Consider the following 22,739-nt stretch of genomic DNA (forward strand, 5'->3'; position numbering starts at 1 on the left):
ACGATTGTTGTGATAACTGGATTTTGGTCCAAGTGCTATAGAATTTATGAAGCCAACGTTGAGCGGTGAAGCAATTTTTTAATAAGAGGAGCTTCTGTGCGCTCCTGTATTTTTGTGATTCTATTTATTTAATTGTCGTTCCGTCTTTGGGAGGGGAAATAAAATCCGTTGGGGGGAGAAATATTCGACAAATTTTGCCTCTTGATTCCTGCGGCACTGTGTCGAGTTTTCATTTCAAGACGTCGTCGAGAGCTCGGAGGATTTCAATAATGATAGTAGAATGATTTTGAGTTGCTTCAGTAGAACCGATAATAGATTTAAGGGGACTGAGAAAATCGGTGAATATCTGAGAATTTATGATTCGATTCCCTGCGACTATTTTGCTCGTATGGCAATTTGTGTATTCTGCAGCCGAGAATATTGAGAAATGGCAAGGAATTTTATTTCACAGGAATAAAGATATTACTGGGTAAAAAAATAGCAATTCTGATAGTGTCCTTTGGATTTATTTTACCCATTACTATGACGAGATATTTCTCGGATTACCGGGAGCGAAACGTTGCTCGATGCGAGTACGCGTTTTCGAGACTCTGTGAATCTCCATTTGCCTCACACTTAAATTCACCCTTAAGCGTTTAGGGTCTGGATAATTCGTAAATATGCAAAGGGTCACGGTTAATGGTGTGCCCAAATCGCAGTACGAGATGATAACGATTTGAAAAAGGTGCGAGAGGACGCAGTTCCCGAGGACCACGGGGAGAAGGAAAATAGGAATAGGGAAGGAGAGAGGGCGAGGACACCCGTCAGATTTTCACATAATTCGCTATGCGGCCGTCGACACTTCAATGCCACGCACACATGTAACTTCGTTTTATTTCAACACATATCCAAGCGCGAACACATAAATTCCATCTATTTATTTTTTCTTTTAATCTTTCTCCGTTTCATTTGAATGTTTACGTGTCCATGTACGTGTGTGTATGTGTTTCACGGTTATACCCACCTAGTGCCCATTGTTCCGTACGTTTACCAGCCTGTCACGCATAATGCAGCGCGTTTAGCATGCATATTTCAGTGCCAGGTATGTTCTTGCATAATTAGCATTAGTTTTTATGCGCCTTCGCACGCCACTCGGTCGCGGGACCCCCAAGCATCGACCGGTGACGGTCCTTTTTTTCATTATTTTATTTTCTCTCCCTATTTTTTCTTTCTCTCGGTCTCTGTCTCACTTTTGGCTCTCTATTCTTTCATTATTTTTCTCTTAGTTACATCCTAGGGGAGCATCGTCGCTGGAGCATTATTTCTCTTTCTATTCATTATTATTCGACTCCTCAACATTTCTAGCGGTTCTAGTTTCGTCGCGGTACTCGCCCGTTACATACTTTCCCACAACCCTTTCCAACAAATTTACATGCAGCAGAAAGGGCACCTATTAGAGATCGAAGGCTTTAATCAGAATGAGAACAAAGCGGTTCTATACCGAAAACTATGTTGCGTCGGCCAGGATTGCGTCTAAACATTTATTTGGAATTGTATATGCTTCAAATATTAGTGTATCGTAGCTCAGGAAAGCTAGCAAATAATTTTCATCATATTTTCATTACTTTTTATGCCATAAATACTTTCATCTTGATACTACGTGGTAAACATTCGTTCGAAACGTGTTCATCGACGTCAAAATCTTTCCTCATAGTCATCGACGTTCTTCCAGCCAATACACTTTGTTTCAATGAATCAATAAAATTCTGCAAATCTCATAGATCCGTGAACGATACACGCGAATCCCCTGTTTATGTCGAGTTCTTGAGAGCTCGTTAACTTTTCACCCAAGTTGAGAGTGTAACCAAGACGCCGTCGAGTCCTGCGGCGCGGTGTGTTCCACCCTGAATCGTTGCTGGAACTCCGAGGATCTGCGTGAGCACAATTGACCTTGCGAACCAAGAAAACTCTTCGACCTGTCGGATGAAATATACGATTAGTCGCCTCAGGGTCGAGTAGGGATTTATACATCAATGACTCGTGTACCGATGTGTGAGAAGGAAGGAGACACCAAATTATCCACACAAAGGTTCACGTACGCAGGTCCCGTAAGCACAACGACATAAATATTGCTGATTTAGAGCCTTGAAGGTTTAGAGAGGGGAACTTGTTTTTTGTGGCTCGAAGACAGGGCGGGTTTCCGGATTGTTCAACCCCTTCTCATCTCCGCAAAGCCAGGTAGAGATTTCGAAGGTTATTTTGAATGAGATGTATCCGAGTACTTCAGTATCCTTTAGCACTTCCTCACATCCTCCAACAAAATAGACCTCCACGTTCTCTCGAGTGTTTATGGGATTCAAGTGAAATCGATAATCCCTAATGAATCATGAAAAGTGAACTGGATTTGTCATTCAAACAGCGCAAGTGTATCCCCGAGAAAATAATGTTAAAACGAAGATAAATGATGGCGCCAGAGCTTGTTTTTATCTGTGTGATTTATAAATTTGGAATGACTATACATCAGTCAGGGGAGCGTTGATTGGTAAATCGGTTTGAAAATATGCTACGTTCCCACGAATATTTACTCTCCGGCGCTACTACGCTTTCGGACTGCGTTGATCCCAAGTGTAATAATAACAGTTGAGTGCCTTAAGGATTGAGCTTCATTGAGTTTCGTAAAAAAATCAACGTTTTTTTTTCAAGTGTACGCATTCTCGTAACGGGAAAATTGTTCGAGTGAGTAATACTTATTAGTCAGATGATTAAATTAATATGATGATGAATACATTTTGCATGATCGTTAAAAGCACAGTAGAACCTCTTATGGTTAATCATAATACAGAGGAGTTCGCCATGAATGGTTAGAAAATGAGGTGACTGACTTTGTAAATGCCCGTGTGCACTTATATGACTGTATTATAAGTATCTATCAGAGGTCTTTTGCGCAGATAACGATCATCCGTAAGAGCCATAAGAGTAGCTTTCACAAGCTACGCTTTATATGAATAATGACGGTAAATTGGCTACGTCTTGAACCCTTATAGAACGAAAAAAATTATGAGAACTAATCTATAAACGTAAACAGGAGAAATATCATGTTTTGTTGCACGAACTTTGCCAATTTTCCTCAAACAATTTTTATTTCCATCACGTCGTCGTTGAACTTTCTTCCAAATTTCGTAATTCGAAGGTGTACAGAAATAGGTTGGTTGCGAGCTTTCACAATTGAATCTTGAGCGAGACATTTTTTTATAAATAATTTGCTAGCAATTCGAACGATTACCAAAGAAATTGATTTTTTCAAAATTACTCGGAATGATTGTGGCGAATTACAGAACAGTCGCGTTTCTCGAATTATATTTTTTGGAAATATGCGAATCTATATAAAACAAATGATAAATTATCTTTTGAAATTTTTGTTTTTTTTTTTAAATTATTTTTTTACTTTCGTTTCAAAAGAATCACGATTGACTGAACCCTTGAAGCAGCAGTCCTGGTTCGACTGTTGGCTGCTTCCTTTTTGTATTTTTTGTTTTCGTTGATTTTTTTCTCCTGCCGACTGAGTGGAGCCGAGTCCAGTCTCCGCTGAGTGTAACAAGGAGTCCCGTTGTGTGCCACGGGGCTGCTAACCGTGGACCAGTCCGAAGAGTCATTGTGGCTGCTGGCCGCGCTTCAAAACGTCTCAATCGCAGGCTTTGTGTGTATGCCAATCTGCATGTTCACTGTTCGGTGAGCGTTCGATTGATCTTTGTTGTGCTGTGGCAGTCTCCAAGTGCTTTATAGAGGAAAGAGCATCATTGAAACTTCCAAATAAACGAAATTTCAAAACCTCATTTATAAAAACATCGTTTTCGATTAGTAATTACGAATCCGCATTGAATTTCGTTTACCCAAAAATTGAAAAAAAAAACTTAACAAATTCATTTATCATTGACAGTTCATTAATTCTATCACAACTTTGAACCCCAACCTCGTAGCCGGGGTTATAAAACAGAAAATTCTTCTGTCCGTAAGAAAATACTAACGATCAAGTCCTGGATATATTTGATCGACGATTATTGACCGTAACATTAATCTCATCAGACGTATATTTTGCTGTGCAGAGAAGTAGCATCCGTAATACTTTATCGAGCCTATAGCTCTAAGGCTAGGGAATAAAACCGGGTAATCTTTTACCCGCGGCAATGCACCGTGTTACAGCGAACGCCTGATTTGCTGGTCACGCTAGAACCTGCAGTGAATCAACAAATATATACATATTCATATACGCCATATACATATATTTATTACTAGCAATTGGTACGAATAAAATACTAGATGATGAAGGTTTACGTGAGTCTCTTTTCGAACAGTTTTATCCTCCTGTTCATTGCCGCCATCGATTCTCTCAAGTGAACTATCCACTATAACAACCTGTACAACCGGACGTGGAAGGTTTATAGTTTATATGAAAATAGTACACGAATTGAAAAGATTTTCCATGCGTGTATCCAATACCTGAGTATCGAAGGGTATACACGCGAAGAAGAGGCGGTTGCAATCACACTCGAAGTGTGTGCGAACGCTGGTTGGTAGAGGCCAACAAAAAAGCGCTGGAGGATCTTGTTGAAGAACGATCGCAAAAACGGATTTTAGTATTCTCGATCGGTATCAACTTTCTCATGCATTTCCTAGATGCGAGGCCGATTCGGTCATCGGAGAGTAGTTTATGAGAAGTACGTGACGCGGGGAATCATCAACAGCTCTTTCCTCTCCATCCATTCGCAATTTCAAGACGAATGAGAGGAAATAATGTACCCATATGCCAAAAGCTCCGGCTACGATATACGGAAGAAAAGACGCTGGAGTAAAACGAAAAGAGAAAGTGACGGGGAACGAGCACATGGAAGAGGTCTTTGTTTATGGTGAATCGTCGAGCAGTTCGATGGGCACGCACACTGCCGTATTAAGACGTTGAAACTTTATTGGCTACCTGTACATATAATTGCTTTATACAATTATCGGTTATTTTAAGGAGACAGCGAGAATGGTGAAGAATGTTTGGGGTTCTGGACATAAACTCAAAGCTGTTTTCTGCAATTGAACATCCAATTTCCAACGGTGGAGCTTGCATTTTTAATTATTTCTGATTTGTCACGCAACTAAAAATCTGCGATTTAAAAATGTGTTTCTCTTCGTTGGTATATCTCGAGTCCTGTCTCATGCTCAGAGGGCTTAATTTATCTAATGCCCTGTCGAGAAGAATATGAACTCATCAAATGATTCGAGATCCTCCATTAATCTTGCCAATGGTCAAAAGTCCCTGTTCAAAAAGCCCATTCAATACAGACATAAAGCGTTACGACTTGCGCATAAGTGACGGGACAAGTTGGCTCCATAAAATGAATCCTCAACAAGAAATATATCCAATGGTTTCGTCAATGCTCAGTGACGCAGTACAATGCAATCTTTTTCACTATGACGAGTTCGCCGATGACGTTTTTATCGTTACAAAGAATTTGGCTGAACGAATAAAACCTGAATTTTTTTGGTCCTCCCAAAAATATACTTGAATAATGGTCGAAACGGTGGATTCAAAGAAGGCAAGTCGAGGGCAAGTTGGAATATCGAACATTTAATTTCGACTTTTTCTTTTGTTTCCAGAAGTGAACTTACGTTTTGAGTCTTTTGATGAGAATTTGATAGATTTCTCACTGTCTTCGAATTCATGTCGATAGAGATGGTAAGATAGAGTTGGGTCCAAAGAGTTGAGTGACTCAGACCATAAAGAAATCCACTGTACCTGAATTCAATCGTTATGAAATCCCCTTTTTACTCGTCCATTAAGAAAAAAGATGGAGTGAACGATCGTGTCTTTGATTCGATCGTGAACGATATGTTAGTATTTGAACGCGGCAGGGTGCATCAGCAATGAAATGCGAAGTGGATCGAAGAGAAAGCATCGGCCCTTTAAGTAAGTTCTAATAAAATTTTATTGCTCGACGAGGTCTCGGCGCCTCATCACGAACCGATGCAGCCTTCTCCACGACTAAATTTCGATCTTGTCATCCGACTCGCGCTCCCTCGTGTCGTTTCGCCTTCACGAAGAAGAAAAGAATGCGGGTTCCAACTTTAAATTTTATGATCGAAGCGCGATCATGCACGATTCGGGATGCTTTTTCGCATCATTCGCGACCGCCCGAGAAAACCGGTCGAACCACGACGAACGAGGAAGATGAGCATCGCATCACGGAAAAGAAGAGCTTGCTCGCTGAGCTCTTTCCGAGCAAGCTCATTCTCCAACAAGCAAAAGAGTTCGCGACACCCGGAGGGATCTTTGAACTTCGCGCGTTGCCTCTGAAAGAGGTCAATGTTGCCATTTAGGTAGAATTTCTTCTACAATGTCCCTTGAGGGCACAACAACGACGTAAGAAATTGAATATTTCTATAGGAGCACATACATACGCCGCTGCTAAATCGCCACTAAGCTACTCTCTCAACAACGAAGTGCCCGCCATTTCAATGATATTTTTCTTAAGAAAAAGTTGACCGCACGAGACTAGATCGGTATTTTTATCTTCGATACTTTTAATTTTAATTCAACTCATTGAAATTTTGAGGATGAGCCTAATTTACTGTTCGTATGGCTTTTTTTGTTATTTGGTTAATTCGTCATTTCAAATAGTTCTTCAATATTTATGGGATTTATCGTCCTAAAAGATTTTTTCCATTCATTTTTTGCTCACTGCCTCTGTCTTGTAGAGATTATTGGAATGAAAAGTGTTGGTATGGATTCAAAGAAAAACTTTTTGGATTCAACGATGCGAGTACTTCATTATTATCAATTTTTTTGTTTTTCCCATCTACTCGAATCTTCAATTTTTTTGGTGGTTAAACGTTCGTGCAATAGTATTCTTCCGGGACATAGTGAACTCTGGCCGTATGATTGTTCACCTCTCGAAAAAGTCAGAGATGTAAAGGAGCCGGGGAGATAAAAGAAGAGTAAGAAGAAGAAAAGAAAAGGGGAAAAAAGAATGAAAAAGAAAATTGCTTCGATAAAAATGTGCTACCCGTTCGGCATCGGCAACGAGGGCTGCTAATGCACCGCGGTAAGGGTCAAAGGGATAGCGCCGAAGAGAGGCACATTCGGAGGAGGGTGAGCAATCGTGAATTACGATCGACTTTCGCTGGCGCCAAGGTATACCCTCCGTGTACAATCTACTATTGCTAGAGTGGCGAATTGAAGAAAATTGAGGGTGGAACGCGCAACTTGGTTCACGTAAAACCGACAGATCCACAAGGACAAAGCGTTTTCTCCACTTTTATGCCTGGCAACGAGGCGAACGAATTTCCCCATTCATTGATCTCGAACGATTGAACAAAGCAACTAACGTAGAAAAATGCGTGCGAATAAATTTTCTCTATTCTAAACAGAAGAGATGCGTAACTAAGCAAAGTTATTTTTGTACTATCGATGCTTACAACACCGGCACCAAAAATAATTATACAAATAATGAAATATCGTTTCTCATCTATCCCGTTTCGAGAGCAAAGCGAACCCCATTAACCTACCAAAACATATTTCTTTTTGACTTAGCTTTCTGCACGAAGAGAAAATTACAGTAAAAACTACTATGGTTCCATAGGAGCAGGGTTTTATTTCGTAATATTTATTAATTCTTACGAACACACATAATCATTTTTTATGAAGCAAGAACTCGATGAAAATTGATGTGTGATGCCAAAACAAATGGTATATTATGGTACAAGGGCGAATAAAATTCTCCTATGTACTGTATTAAATTTCTAAACACTTTGGCGGATCATCGATGCTTGTGTTCGAGCTCCTCAAATTTCACTATGCTCAACTATAAATTTCAATTGTGAAAACAGCACTAACCATATCAAAACGGCATTAATAATTCTACTTTACGATTCACCATCGAGTAAACATAATTTTACAATGTTTCTTCGGTGAACTACGTATAAGAAAAAAAAGCAGAGTTTAAACCTTCGTCAGAGCAAAATACGCAGTTAAAAATTTTTTATTCGGAATTGACTTGGAGATTACAATGTTTTTGGTAAAAATTTCCGAAATGGGCGATATAGAATCCCAATACAATGGCGAACGTGGTAATTCGTCTTATTTTATTTCTCTCCGTGCGTGGTAACAAGCCAACCCAAAGGTATGAATGAAAAAAAAGTTTCCGATCGAGAATCAGATGAAGGGAAAAGTAGAAATATTCGTGTACCTTTATAATTCGGCGAAGACGATCGAGACTCGATGACCAAAAAAGTTTCCCGACAAAACAGCGATTCGTAAACGAGCAATTGCGAACTTTTTCTTCGCAATATGTTCGTCCGAGCATGGAAACACTGGTGAACAAGGCTGAAAGAGTTTAACGTAGGAGTCGTTGAGGGAAGAGAAAAATATAAAGAAAGAAGGTTAATATCGAGGGTTAAGGGGGTGGTTGAGGGAGGAGTGAGGTAGATATAGACTCAAGTGTGATTAACAGAGGCCGCATGCGCCGAGCCGAACGTCTCGGGGTTGTAGAGCAGCATACCGAGCTAAGACCAGGGGCGACTCAAACCACCCTTCTTTCAAGGGGTGGTTCGAGAGGGGTGCGGAGGTTCATGTCTTCCCTCTTTCTTCGTCGCTCCCTTCTTGCCTTCTCTTTCGCACTCGCACCATCTCCGCTGTAGAAACGGTCTCGTTCTGCTTCGTTCGCTCACTTGCTCATTTCCCCTTAGATGGTAAGAGTGAGCAAGATGGAGAAGCAAATTAATACGGGCGGGCAAGCGGGCTTCGCTAACGAACGAACCGACGCCAAGTCTAGCGCCGACCGTCCGACGCTCAGCGCCTCGACTGTCGTTCTCCTTCTGTATTTTCCTTCGACTCTGCTCCTTTTTTCACATCCTCATCTCGGCCTCCAATCGTCAAATGTCACATTCGACCCTCCACACGTATCTCTGTGTTTTCTTAGTGAGTCGCGTCGCACTTGGATAATTCAGTGATTATTGCTGTTAGCATAGATATCGATTGCGTCGACGGGACGAAGGGAAGATTTTCCTGAAAAAGCTTGTAGAGGAGCTTGGAAGATCCATTTTCATGTGATTAGAAGGTGGACTAATTTCTGACAAGGATTGAAAATTTCTGTGATTTCTATATACCCGCGAGCCGAGTATCTTCTTTGAGAAAATACCAGCGCGGATACGCATTACGGAGAGAGGAATATGTCCGTCGTTCCACACAGTGCTCAACGCGCGTCCCAAACATTTCTCAGTGTCGTCAGAATCACGTTGATGGATTTGGTACTGGGTCATGATAGATTCGCGATTTGAGAATGATCGATTCGCACTCGTAACGTGTATTTAAACGCATTGGAATTGTACACACGGATTTACGTACGCGCACCGCGGTGACAAAGAATTACGAAACGTGAACGTGACCGATTGAAGGACAATGCGATGTGACCCTCGTGTCGAGCACCACTTCGTGGATTGTGCAACCAAACACGTTTGTGCGATGTTTTCTCTTCTTTCTTTCTTTTTTTTTTTTCAAATCAATTGTACAACAGTGCTATGATATTTTTGAACGTTTTAAAGCCACTTTACTCACTTATACGAGCTCACCATTTTTTCTGCATTAACTGTGGTTTACGGTAATTACTTTTTTCTTTAAAAAAGGTTCGAAAGCCTCGCTAATAAAATGTTTGTGATTCAATTCGTCAAATCGTAGATTCCTAGTTGCGACATTCCATTTGTTTTGGTTGATTAAATGCAAAACCTTTTTTCCTCGGCTCCTGCTCCTATTAATTTTTCCTACAGGAACACAACGATAGTCCGGGCCAGTACGTTTTTGTTTGGCCGAAGCAGAAACGGTTCGTCGCATTGTATGAAACGCCATGAATTTCGTGAGGACGCAATTAACGCGCTGCTCGACCGATCACCTCGTTGTACGCTCGCGATAGTAAACTTGATCGTTACTTTGAATCCGCGTTCAAAATTTGCACGAGGGTCTGCGAGCTCGTATATATTCTGGGGAGAAAAAGAAAAAGAATAATACCACGCCCAGCGTACCAAACACCTTTTTTGCAATCGCGTTTTCAAGCATCATCTGTCTCATCCTGCATGAAACGCTGAACTAACGATCTCGAGGACTGTGTAAGCTTGCGTCTCGTCAGATTAAAATCGGTATAAAAACACCATTTTCGTATCTGCCGACAAGCGATTAAGATCGCAATCGAGCAGTGCAGACGAGTCACGTACATCAACGAAATTTTTCGTATCGTTATAACTGGAGTAGCAAGCTTCATTGGCGTTTTGGCTACTGCTAAAAATCAGTGCTAATTATCGCCCCCGAACGTTCCAAGCCTTCGATTTACTTTGCTCCGAATAAATATACGTTTTGGATTCGCATTTCGATGGATTTTCCATCAAAAAAGCAACGAGCTCATTGTTCAATTATCAAAATTATCGAATCGTGTATCAGCATCAAAAAGCGAAATATTTGCGTTACATATCTCTCAATGAAAATCGTCCTCGTTAGTATTTTAATTACGTCCGTCTAATTGATAGGTATATTAAAATATTTTAATTGAATGAATTCCGTTACCATGGGCGAGCCTTTGTAATTATAATACTCCGCTGAAGGATCAGCGAACTGATAGTTTGAATACGTTGGATAGTGAAGTGGTATTGGTAAAAGGTTTTTATGCTCGAGCCACGTTGGTTCGTCGGTGTTGCCGTCGCTCGCACTGCTGTGGGGGTTCGAAGCCGCGTACACGGTTGGCTCGATCGGGAGAGTCGCGGCGAGAGGAGGAGGACGACGAGAAGGAGGGAGGGGGGGGGGGGTGGCTAGGATACTCTGAACAAGGGTAGGTAACTGGGTACAGCAGCATCGAAAAACGACGGTGGAACACAGAGATGTAGGAGTTTGTTGGTGAAGATCGATAAAGGGAGTGTCGTCGGCAGAGAAGACAGAAAAGAGTCAGGCGAGAAAGAAGGAGCCCCAAAGAGGGAGAGAAAGAGCATGGATAATCGCAAGCTGCTTGAGAGGATCAGCACAGAAATGGATCGGCTGTACCGAGAGGGTTTTAAGGGTTTTAAACGCCTTCTCGTAACCCTCGCCTAACGAACTCCTTAACGATGTTTCGTAAAAGGTCACGGGGTGGAAAATTGTACATTTAGTGTGTCGAATTATATTGTCCAATGACGGAGGGCATTACCGAGTCAGTGTGCCAGAGAATAAATAAAGAACTCCCTCTTTATTTAACTTCCTCTTACTATCTTGTGCAAGCGTTTGGCTGCTTACACGTGAGAATGACCGAAGATGAAAAGGGCGATTCAATATTTGGACAGTAAGCAACATCGCCAACTCCATATTCAGTTTGAAATAGTATTAAAAGTGTCGAATCATCAGGAGATTTTTGTTTCCTGGACGCGAATTTACTCGCGAAACATTAGTCCTTAAAGAGCATGCCGGATAGCCGTTTGTTGAGAGGAAAGTGAGAAAAGGCTCGGTACACGATATAGTTTAAGGCTTTAGCACATCGCGGCGGGTTCAGCCGCGTATATATACGGGAAGATATGACTGAAGAGGTCATACGATACGGAGGTCGCAGAGAGGACGCTGCGGAGCAGACGATGCGGTTATATAGCAGAGGTCGGTGGGGTAATCCTCGCAGGCGGATTATTCGGGATTTTTCTTCGCTCCGCAGGGATAGAGAAGGGAGGAAAGCGTGTGTAGTGAGAAAGAGGAAAAAACGCGGTATGAGAATACGTGGAGACGACGGCTGGGCTCTTCTTCGAGAAACTCTCGAGCTCTGCTGGTCCCGCCCTCCTGCCAACCCCTGCTGATATATTGTTCTCTTATCCTCCGTATTCTCTCACCGATTCCCTCTCTTCGTCTCGCTCACTCCTTCATTCTTATTTCGATTGCGCTCTCACACACTCTTTCTGCATTATCCTTCGACACTAAAGCTCTTCTCACACTCCATTCCGCTTCTTCTCTTATCCGCGAACGCACATGGAACAAACAACTACTATGTGTACCCACAAGATGGTGGGAATGACGAAAAAACGTTGTTCCGAAATTCTTACTATTCTTTCGCTCCTAACTGGTCTGCTGCGGAATGGCGATAAAAATGGCGCATTCTGGCGGCGTGGTAACTCGAAAACCGCATTTGCTCGGAGCGTGCTTCAATTTCACTCCCACACACCGCACTCCGCCAGGGAAGTCCAGACTTTGTAAATCTCCAAATGCGTGTCCGGTACACGGATTTCCCGGATATCATTAGTGATCGGCCCAACAGCAATATATCGCTACGCAGTATATGCACAAAAAAAGAGGGTTGTTAACACTGTTACGAATACGCTGATGGAACTTGGATGATGAATACATGCATCGAAGTGTTTTATGAGGAAAATAAAAATGATTAATCGAAGTAACAATAATCATGAGGGCACACTTTTTTCCCTTATCTTTCCTTGTCACTCACACTTGTATGATATTTTCGAGTTAATATACGTATGCGCCGTTTTACCGTAGATGCTCTCTTCGAGCGTCATAAATTTATGTCCTCGTCTTTGGAGAAACTCTCCCTCGCAGCTTCTCCCGGTTTATAATGTCATACAACGTCCTACGAAATAATACCCTTACCATCTCTTGCTTTTCCTACATACCGTTTCTCTCGGTCTTCTTTCTTTCTCCTCTCTCCGTCCGTCTTACGTTGTTCTCTTCTCATCTATCAACGCAGTTTTCTTTTCCCTCGACACGCTCTACTCCTGCCAAGATTTATGAAATGGTACTTTGTACGGTTCCATTTTGGCGCGCGAGGCTCCTCCATTTCCCACCCTTACGTTCGCCTCATTTGAGCGGCAGCAACCTATTTTTCATAAGTTCCACGAGATATCGGGATTTCTTTCAAGTCCGCCATGCTGCGAAAGGCTACAACGGCAAAATGGCGGGAACGCAAGTGCCACGGAACGCGGAATTCGTGGGCTCTTGTTTCGCGAAATATAATTGAAACTGAAACGTGTTTTCAAGACCGTTTTTTTAAAACTACGTGTACTGTTAAATGTGAAAATGGCGCGTGACATTGAAATTAATTGTACAATGTCATACAAGAAACTCTGAGGTTTCCAACATAAATCACCGAGAGTCTTTTCACTAAGCATTGAAAAGTCCTACGTGTTGCGAGGTTGCTGGGAAAACGGTCCAGCCATTGTTTGAAAATTGAAATTGATTTTCTTTATAGAAACTGAACGCTTTGTTTTTGAAAACCCTTCGTCAATACTCTGAACTTTTACAAATTCTAATTATTTAAAAACGGGATGCTGGTTCGATGCTGGAGCCTTTTAATTGTTTTTATAGCAGTGTAGCGTTGTGAACGTTCTCGCGATCTTTGTGATAGAGGAAGAACGATGTTGATGAGTTGGGAGTGAGAATGACGGAGATTGCCAAGAGACGTTACGACTCGACGTCTATTGCATTCCTCGTCGTTTCTCGAGTAAAACCAATCTTCGACGTTCCTCTTCGCGTTCCTCCCAGGAACATGGCATCCGGAACTGCTCAGAGGCGAGAGTTGACGCGGCGCACGCTCTGTTACGACTATACACTAGCATCAACCTCAACAGCGAAGATTGATGCCGAACCCATAGGGTTTCTCAAATTCCAACTCTCGGACCACTTCTCCGATATATTTCCGGCTCTTTCAGCATCTGTCTTATTCCGATTTTTGCACTTTTCAATTTTCCAACCTGCTCATTCGTATTGAAGAATGCGCTGTAGAATTTCACTCACACATTTTATCCTCGCACCAGGCACTTGAGCAAACATCACTATTTTCATCAATCATTTTTTCCTCCATTGAAAAACAAAGTTCAAGAGAAAATTATTATTATTACTGTAATTACCAACCGCTGTTATTTGTAATGAAAAAATATATGAAGCCGTGCCTGCGGGCTTTGGCTGCGGCGCGCATATTCGCTTTCAATGTTTAACATAATTTTCCAGTTTTTCTCTCAATAAAGTACTGAGAAAAAAATTTTTAAAATTTTAAATCGTCAAAATTTCATTAAAATTCCTTATTATATTTGTGAAAAAAAATGTTTACACATTTCCCTGATTTCCCTGCGATCCATATCGATAGCAGCAATTCGTCGCTCATACTTATTTTTTCGCCATCTTTGATTTCTCTTTTTCGACCGTTTGTTCGATGACGAGTTGGCAAAACGGAACTGCACATTAAAAAAGACAAGTTTTTGCACACCTTTTGTTCGTTATTACAAAATGGAAACGTGTAAATCCAGTTTTGTTATAACCTTGATAGTTTTTCTTGATAAACGTGTACTTTTGAATATGCGAACGAGAGGAAATATTAGATCCGTCGTTTTTATGAATTGTTTGTATATTTTGAAAAAGAAATTTTGCAACCACTCTGAACAGGAAATAATAAAAGAGTAGAATATTTAAAAAATATGTTTCATTCAATACTACAAGTCAAAACAGTATTCCGAAATGAATTCGGTGTGCATTGGAAAATGAAGACCCACGAGTTGCGAAGCTTCGCAGGAGTTACTCTCGGCTTCACATTTACCAGTTTCAAACGTTAATTTAGCTTTTTATCCAAGCGACGCGACATTATTCTCGTGACCTCCCACGCGTTCACCGTTGATGACAAATTCAATGAGGGGCTGCGCCATCATTAATCGTTTGTACACATTGCTGTGTAGTTCTTGGGAATACGAAAAAAAAAAAAACACAAACGAACAGAGGGAAATGAAATAAAATAAACATGGATAAAACGATCCTGCGTGCGGGGACACACTGCATCACATTTGTATGCACAAAGGGGGCAGATTCACGTTTGTAAAATGCGAGTTGCATGCTCCGTGGCTACACACCGTTTCGCAATTAGCAAGGAAAAAAATATAAATTCACGTATTTAGTATACACACAGACTGCGATGTCGGCTCCACCTGAGTCTGATTACAGCAATAATTATAAAAATGGTCGAAAAAACTGCAATTACCGTTCGAATTTGTTTATCGCGATCGTAATATCATGTTGAGGCTACGCGCACAGAGTTCCCAAACGCCAACGAAATACCCTTTGAATTGGACGCCATTCATTTCGCTTTCAAAATAATCAGAGATAGATACTGAGCAGGTTCTGCCAATAATTTCGGTTATTTTGAATCAAGCTAAGAATGAAGTTTATCAAACGAATCATTGAAAATTTCCGAAATCATGAGCACTGCACAAAAATATTTGGAGTTTTTTTATTTTCACTCCTCAATATACTTATTCGTGTACATCGAATTATCAGAATTCATGACTGGCTCGAAGACCACAATAGATGACCACAATAAACTTGGAAAATAGATATGTGAATGTTCAAGAATTCATTGAGGGTGTTCTTCCACCGATTAAACCGATTCCGTTTCGTAATGACCCGAATACTGGTTGGGCAGCGTTTCTCATTCGTTTTATTTGATCTTTGTCTCACTTGCATTTATCCCTCGGGCAAAAGAGTGATTCACGAGTCACTTAAATGCACCTTGGCGACCTCGGTGGCTAAATGCATGAAATACTTGCTTACGTATGTAGATATATCTATGGATATACATAAACCGTACGAGTTCCCTTCGCCCCGTTCACGTTACGAATACGTATAAATTTTGCAGGTGGATGCTGCATGTGCTCGCTATGCTGCTTCACAAAAATAGATCAAAGCTCTTGGACCGTCCGACATTGCCGAGCCGCAATTTCTAACACCGCGTAAGCGTCTCGCGCAGTCCGAATTTTACTCTCTTTCTTTCTCTTGGGATCGACCAAAGGGAATTATGGTTTGCGGACACGGATACGTCCACGGGTAATCTCCCGTCTCTCCCGTAGCCGCATCACTTCACCATCCGTACGCCTCTAACACTCGTGTTAAACTGAGAGTATTTGTGCCAAACTACAAACTCCAACTTGCAAGCTTTTCCACACTGCTAGGACGTTAACTGGATGCCGGTAAGAATGCAACCGGACATTTATCGTTCTCTCTGGCATTAACCGTCATCTTGGTACTTTCTGACTCTGACGAAGCGATTTCTTCGACCGTAGACTGCTGAATTTATAGAAACAACAACGGCTGACGTAATCCACTCGCATCTGCGGATCGAATAACCTAGCTAAAACTTGACTCCGAGTTATTCAACTGAGATTTTTCGAAAATCAACGATCTAAAATAAAAATTGACGTTGAGATTCGCCCTGATTATATTAGCTCAAGTAAATATTTAGTCATTATTCATCTTAGTGTATAATGATCACGTAAAAAAATGGGTTTGGCATCGAATTAAAGTCCAGTGAGTTCTCGATCCAGTCGCAATTGTGCCTCCTTCAATTCTGTGCGTTTACATAGAATTCATATACCCACGTATACGCCAGTACCCGAGGATACCATCGTGAAGAACAGGCCAGGCAGTACAATTAAGGCCTTACCAGATGGTCTGATGAGGATGTGATGATTTCGGGCGTGACATTTAGATTCAGGGCGGCTCGTAAGTACCTTTGGATGGCAATGAGGCAGCCTGACAACGTTCTCTAATAGTTTTGAATAATATTTTCTAGGCGTGGGAGCTAGTTTATTGCACTGTAAACAAGAAAATGATAAGATGATGGCGCTATAAACGCTACGGATAGGTACGTCGATAAATCAAAATGCTGTTAAGAGTTTAGAATCGTGCTTTGTGAAATGTAGATTTCTTGAAGAAATAAAGAATTTATGAAAAATAATAAAAACTACGGAAGCGTGAAACGAAAAGGGCGCAAACTCACGATAAACTGAGCGCGAGTGTACGTGCGCATGCAACCAATTCGCACTCTATTTGCAATGCATTTTATAGCTCGTTAAAGATACACCTGTGTAAAGGGCTAACCATTTTTTCCAGTGTGGCTCTAACTGGTATTATCTTAAATAAATCTCTCGTACGCCTAAAATAAACACCGAAAGTATAGTTGAGCATGGAGCAGCTGTCAGAAAGTATATGTTCACGTTCAGTTTTGCGTTAATTCCGTAAGGGGGCCTTGAATTTCGTGAAAACACCGCGTACACGTGTGAGTTTCGGACGTGTAGGTTTTTTGGGGCTGTGCATATTTTGCAACAACTTAAAGGATCGGGCGAAAAAAAAATTAGGCCGATCCTACGTTCGATGCTCTCGTGAGAGCAAACCGTAATTGCTGGCGAGAAAGAAAAAAAGGACGAGCGGCTAAGGAAGAAAGTAAGAAAGGATGGAGGAAAAAATTAAGTTTATCGTTGCAGTCTGAGCAGCAAAGGTTACAAACGAATTTTTTTCTTACAGGCGGTTCTTAGCTCGATGTAAACCCGCGTATATGTATGCAAAACAAAAGAGTAGAATGATTGGGAGTGAGTGAGAGCGAGGGCAAGAGAGAGGGAGAAAGAAAAAATTACGACGTTTAACTTTCCATGCAAAAACGACCCTGCGGTAGAGCTCGTTCGTCCCCTATTTTTTTTTCCGTTTTTTCTTTCTTTTTTTTTACGTGTTTCTTCTTTCTCGTGTGTGGACTATCCGAAAGAGGCAAAGGTCTATAATTATTTCGATTCCGTGGGCAAAAGAGCGTGCGATGCGCGTCGCGTGCCCTAAAACCGACGACGAAGCACATATTCAACGAGCTTTGAACGAAAATGAGCAAAGGAATGCCCGAATAATATTATCCAGTTAACGAGAACCATTTTCACCAGAGAACGATGAAAAGAGGAACGAGGAAAAAAGAAATGAGAATAACAAAACGGCTGGTAAATACCATAGTGAAACGGTACATCTGTGATTGCGATAATTATACGTGACTCGGAATATATTGCTAATTAACGAGAGCAAACTTTTGTCATAAAGCTGAAAGAATTTTACTCAAGCTCGGGACTCTTTACCTTCCTAGTTTTATTTGGAACTCCACCGCTTTATATAATCAGCGACCGCACGAGTTGTGAAAGACCTTTTTTCACTTTGGTCACGATTTCATTCGTAATTTTTTGGAAACAGCAACTCACGCAACTTCAATAAAACTGAAAAAAGTTCGCCTTGACGAAAGAAGACCGAATGGTTCTCTTTCACCGGGGATTCGTTAATCCCTGTGAGTATAATTATATTCATTGCTCTTCTTTTAACAATGAATTTCCGAGGTTTGAAAATAAACCTTTTCGTGGAAAGATTAATATGAGCAGCCGTGGTGTACGTGTTGCCTCTATTTGTTAAGATAAATCTTCCCGACGTTCTCCTCATCGCTTATTAAAGGTCTTGCGCCGAACCGGAAGGATCATTAATTTTCCAAGATTCACTTATAAACTCAATTGCGAATTAATCTCGTATTCTCGTGACCTATCCGACGCTTTTGTGAAAACATTAAAATTATATTACCGACAAGTATGAATGTTGAATTTCATTCAGTGAATGAAACAATTCAGGAAGTCGTACAAGACTAAACGATTTGTGGTGCAAAATGAGAAAAAGAAAAAAACAAAACTTTCCCCTGATAAATCCAAGCGTGAATTCTGGCATCTGAATAATTAATCAAGTGTCATAATTTCCTCGCGTGAGTTCATTATTTATTGCTCCGCATCCCTTTCCGCAATATCGAACTCTCGTGGAGGCCTCCTCGGAATATTCCTAGTTTCCGCATGAAATTCTCAACATTCATGCATTCAAAATGAAAGTAAGACTTTCCGCCAACAAAGTTGTTGCTAATTTGAACAACGCCAGCAATCCGACCATCCACGTTACCCATGAATATGGAAACGAGTGTTTCGTCGACGGATTCACCATTTTTCAAATAAAGACTGTACTTAGCTGCAGTTAAAGGTAATTGTTATTAAACTATGCGTACCACGTACTTAACATAAATCGTAATTATGAACATAGAAAATGATAATTATCTGAAAAATGGCGTCGACTCCTCTCGGTTATTTGATCGTGGTCTAACGTGTGTACGCGTATGTATATATACACACATTAACTCTATAAATATGCAGTACGTTATGCACACACGCAGTAAGTTGGAACAACAACAAATTATCGATCCTTGATCCAGTCGAGATCGCGTGGTTCACCAGTAATTTACCAAGGCTTCCTTTCTCTATCCATCTTTCTGTGGCTGTGCTGCTGGGAAGAAATATGTGCATCGAAGGTGCCTGTGGGGTGTAACTGAGGACCACGCTTCGCCAAGATTGGCACGCCCTAACCGGTATTCTCTTTCACCGTACGTACGTACGTGTACGTCCGTATGAATGTACCCAAGTATTCGAACGTACGAACGAAATATACACAGACAAGAATATTCATCCACAAATGGGAGAATCATACACGTAAGATATGCAACGTGTTCGCTACGGTGGAGATTTTTCTGTGTGCGTGTCTGTGTGTTGTCGTAATATACGAGAAGCTCGCGCAAATATAGCGTCTCCACTACATGTATTTTCTCTTGGTATGGAATCCGGGGATTGCGAGTGGAATAAAAAGGTCGCGATTGGTACGAATGTGGATCTAGTATTCTTGGATTTATGCCGTTATAATTATCATCAATCGTTGTATCTGCATTTCGTCATATGCAAGTTGCACCGCGCGAGGAAAAGCGTTCGCCAGTTATAGTAACTGTATTCCTCGGTTATACTCGTATGTACAGCGATGCAATTGCGAGAGGCTCGAGTCGATGGTCTTTCGTCGAGACGGAGAACGGCGGAGAAGAGGGAACGAGGGTTAGCCAGCATAACGATGTTTTATGCTCTTAGCTTGACTTGATTTTCTCGCGCGTCGAACTCTTTTTTCTCACTCTCTTTCTTGGGGTTATATACCCCCGTCGCAGAGCATTTATAATGCGATGCTTATATACATCGGGCCTCACCGATGGTACATTTAGTTATTAAAGTGCCCGTAGGAATGAGTTACGATTGAGAGAAATATTTTCAGTCAGTCTTCCATATAGTCTCGCGAGTTCTATACACGAAGCCACTGTGCGCATATGCACATACATGTGTTGCCTCGTGTACACGCATTACCGCAAAAGCACACCGCTCTCTTGGCTTTCGAATTTAATTAAAATAATTGAGTATTCACTCTCAGTACGCTCAGCCCTCGCGGCTTCGCTGGACTAACATTTCTATACGTACATTGTATATCCGCACACATACAATTAAATCAGGATTGATAAAATGATTTCAGTGCTTCTGATATATGGACTCGTATCACCGTCGTACATCACCTGCGTGGATTTATTATTCAAACTCGCTGTTAAAACCGATGAAAATCAGGAAAAAGTACATTACGTAAACCGATTTCCATTTAGTCGATTCAAAGTCTTTTGAGCTCGATATAAAATATATGCGATCGCCGAATAAAATTATTGGCATTTTAATATTCCATTTATCAGAAGATGCTCAAACTTTTTCGTGACTTTCATCAAAGTGTTGATGGTATTGTTACGGTTTCCTCCTCTTGCATGTGCATGTATTTATTGTCTCATTTCTAAAATGCAGATCTCATGTTCCCTGACAACGATCGTCCTTTGTAACAAACAAGATAAAAGACACGGAAGACGTACGAACTACAAGCGATACACGTCGCATTGCGGATTATCTGTTGTACTTTTTAAAAAATAGTTCAATTGTTTGCCACAACGTAACAATATCGATACATTGATCGTAGTACATACACTTACGAAGCAAAGAAAAAATATTGTTTTTCAAAGAAATTTACATTTTACGTGTATTTATGGATAAAGTCTAATCACATCCCGCCTAGAAAGTTTCCTAGGTACCTCCTCAGGGTATTGTCAGGCTGCCATGCTGCCTTGGTAGGGCGCTTGTAAGGCCACCTGATGACGCCCTGTTCCAAAATGTTACGCCCTGAAACAAATGGCCGTGACCAGGTTGCTTGGTCAGGCCCGAATAAGGCGCCCTGGTCCGGGTCGGTTCACGTTCGTTTACAGACCCTGATCAGGTTATCTGACCGGGCGGTGATCAGGGTTTTCGACTAGGCTACTGTCAGGTTGTCCTACATGAAAATCTCGTGCACATAGACCTCTAGAAGACATCGTTATTTTATTAATCTTTATTAAATCAATCATGTAAATTATAAGTCTTTTTTTGAATATTTTTACATGTGTAACCTATAATTTAATAATTATGTTTTATAAACTGTCAAATTTGAGGAACGTGTGGATAAAGAGTATAATTTTATATTCTTAAAAATACGCGTTTATTGGGCATTTTTTTAGCGTATAGCCCGATTTCCGTTCCAATCCTTGGCATTGTTGATGACTCTGCCAACAGCTTGATCAAAATCTTTGACGCTTACGGATTTCTTCTCGTCGCTGGCGAATTTTGTCGGGCTATGTAAATCTGTGAAATATTGAACAATAAAATAAAATGATTGGTGTGCTAAGATTGGCACAATTTTAGAATTTCCAAGAGAAAAATCACAAATTTGTATCAATAATTCTCTCAACACAATTTTTGCTCGTTTGTATAATGTCAACAATTCTAATTCGTTCATATAATTAATGCAAATCACTTTAAAATTGTACATACCTTTTGAAAATTTACGCATAGAGCGATATCTTCGCATACGCATACGCGCCTTATACCGACGTTGGTCATCTCGATTCATTTCAACTTATGTTCAGATACAATTTTTTTATTGTTTGATTTCAGTTGAAAACTTGTCACTCGGATCTTTTATAAAATACGAATAGAATAAAACTTCATCAAATATATGGAAACTCACTTTGAAAATCACTTGGAAACTTGTCACTCGGATCTCGTATAAAACACGAATGGAATATAACTTTATTCACCATCTATTCGAATACGCGTTTGTGCCAGTCATAAGGCAAGCCTTGGAAGGACCTAATAGAACAAGTACTGTCAAGGCAGTATTGTGGTAGATTCCAGCTGGAATCTCATAAGGATTTCCACATATGGCGTGATTAAGTCGAGCCTGAGCAGGACCTGAATGAGATAACGGTCAAAAAGGCCTTATCTAGGCGAACCCGATCAGGGCCATTTTAGATTAGGCTGTTTTGGAAATTATTGTGGAAAACCTTATAGCGGCCACATCAGGCTTTTAACAATAGGATTGCCCGTTTCAAAACCTGATCATGACCTCATCATGAACAGGTGAACCCTAACAAATTTCTAGGCGGGATGTAAGCTCGCGTGACACACGTGCAGAAATCTCCCTGCAGCCTCTGGACTCAACAATTAATATATATTTCATATATATATGCAGGTGTATGGAGAGTCGTGTACGATTCGCGTCATGATACGAATCCTCTCGATCGACGACGAGCTCTCTCGCGCGCGAGCCGCGCACATTCGACACGAATTAATCAATAAATTAGTTCGTGATGTGTATTCGCGCGAAGATATGTCGATTATGTGTCTACGCGAGTCATCGTTTGCTCTTGCTGTCCCGCATACATGTATACATAAATATATATTACACGTAGGTACAGAGAATCTCTGTTCGCTGAGTTGCTCGAGTGGAGCAGCGATATGCTTGAGGCAAGATTACCGACATGTGTGTCTCTCCAGTCATAAGAAGCAACTATTTCTCGTGTGAGAGAGCAGAGCTCACAAAAAGAAAAGAGTTGAAGAGTTAAGAGACAGGACGAGAAATGAGATAAAGATAGAAAACGCTAATCGAATAATGGCGAGTGTTGTTGCTGCGTGGTAATCACAAAATTTGCGACTAAAATGGAATATTATAAAAATTAGTC

General features: G+C 41.0%; 1 protein-coding gene and 2 long non-coding RNA genes across 6 annotated transcripts in view; 2 read left to right on the plus strand and 1 right to left on the minus strand.

Annotated features, from left to right (window-relative positions):
* Positions 1-22,739, plus strand: part of MESR6 (misexpression suppressor of ras 6) — a 443,740-nt gene that overhangs the window by 92,678 nt on the left and 328,323 nt on the right. The gene's annotated exons all lie outside the window — the stretch shown is intronic.
* LOC122405570 (uncharacterized) lies at positions 3,093-8,464 on the minus strand. 2 transcript variants are annotated; one of them, XR_006259787.1, is made up of 3 exons: positions 8,211-8,464; positions 4,005-4,210; positions 3,093-3,754 (listed from the first exon to the last, which is right to left on the minus strand). It is a non-coding gene; the product is annotated as an uncharacterized lncRNA (long non-coding RNA). The 2 variants fall into 2 exon arrangements; XR_006259786.1 differs by lacking the exon at positions 4,005-4,210.
* LOC122405569 (uncharacterized) lies at positions 15,191-16,745 on the plus strand. Of its 3 annotated transcripts, none has more exons than XR_006259784.1 (3): positions 15,191-15,978; positions 16,072-16,510; positions 16,561-16,745. It is a non-coding gene; the product is annotated as an uncharacterized lncRNA (long non-coding RNA). The 3 variants fall into 3 exon arrangements; XR_006259785.1 differs by having other exon boundaries at positions 16,581-16,745; XR_006259783.1 differs by having other exon boundaries at positions 16,072-16,238; positions 16,372-16,745.

This window comes from Venturia canescens, chromosome 1, assembly GCF_019457755.1.
Source record: "Venturia canescens isolate UGA chromosome 1, ASM1945775v1, whole genome shotgun sequence".
In the NCBI taxonomy this organism is placed as follows: domain Eukaryota; kingdom Metazoa; phylum Arthropoda; class Insecta; order Hymenoptera; family Ichneumonidae; genus Venturia; species Venturia canescens.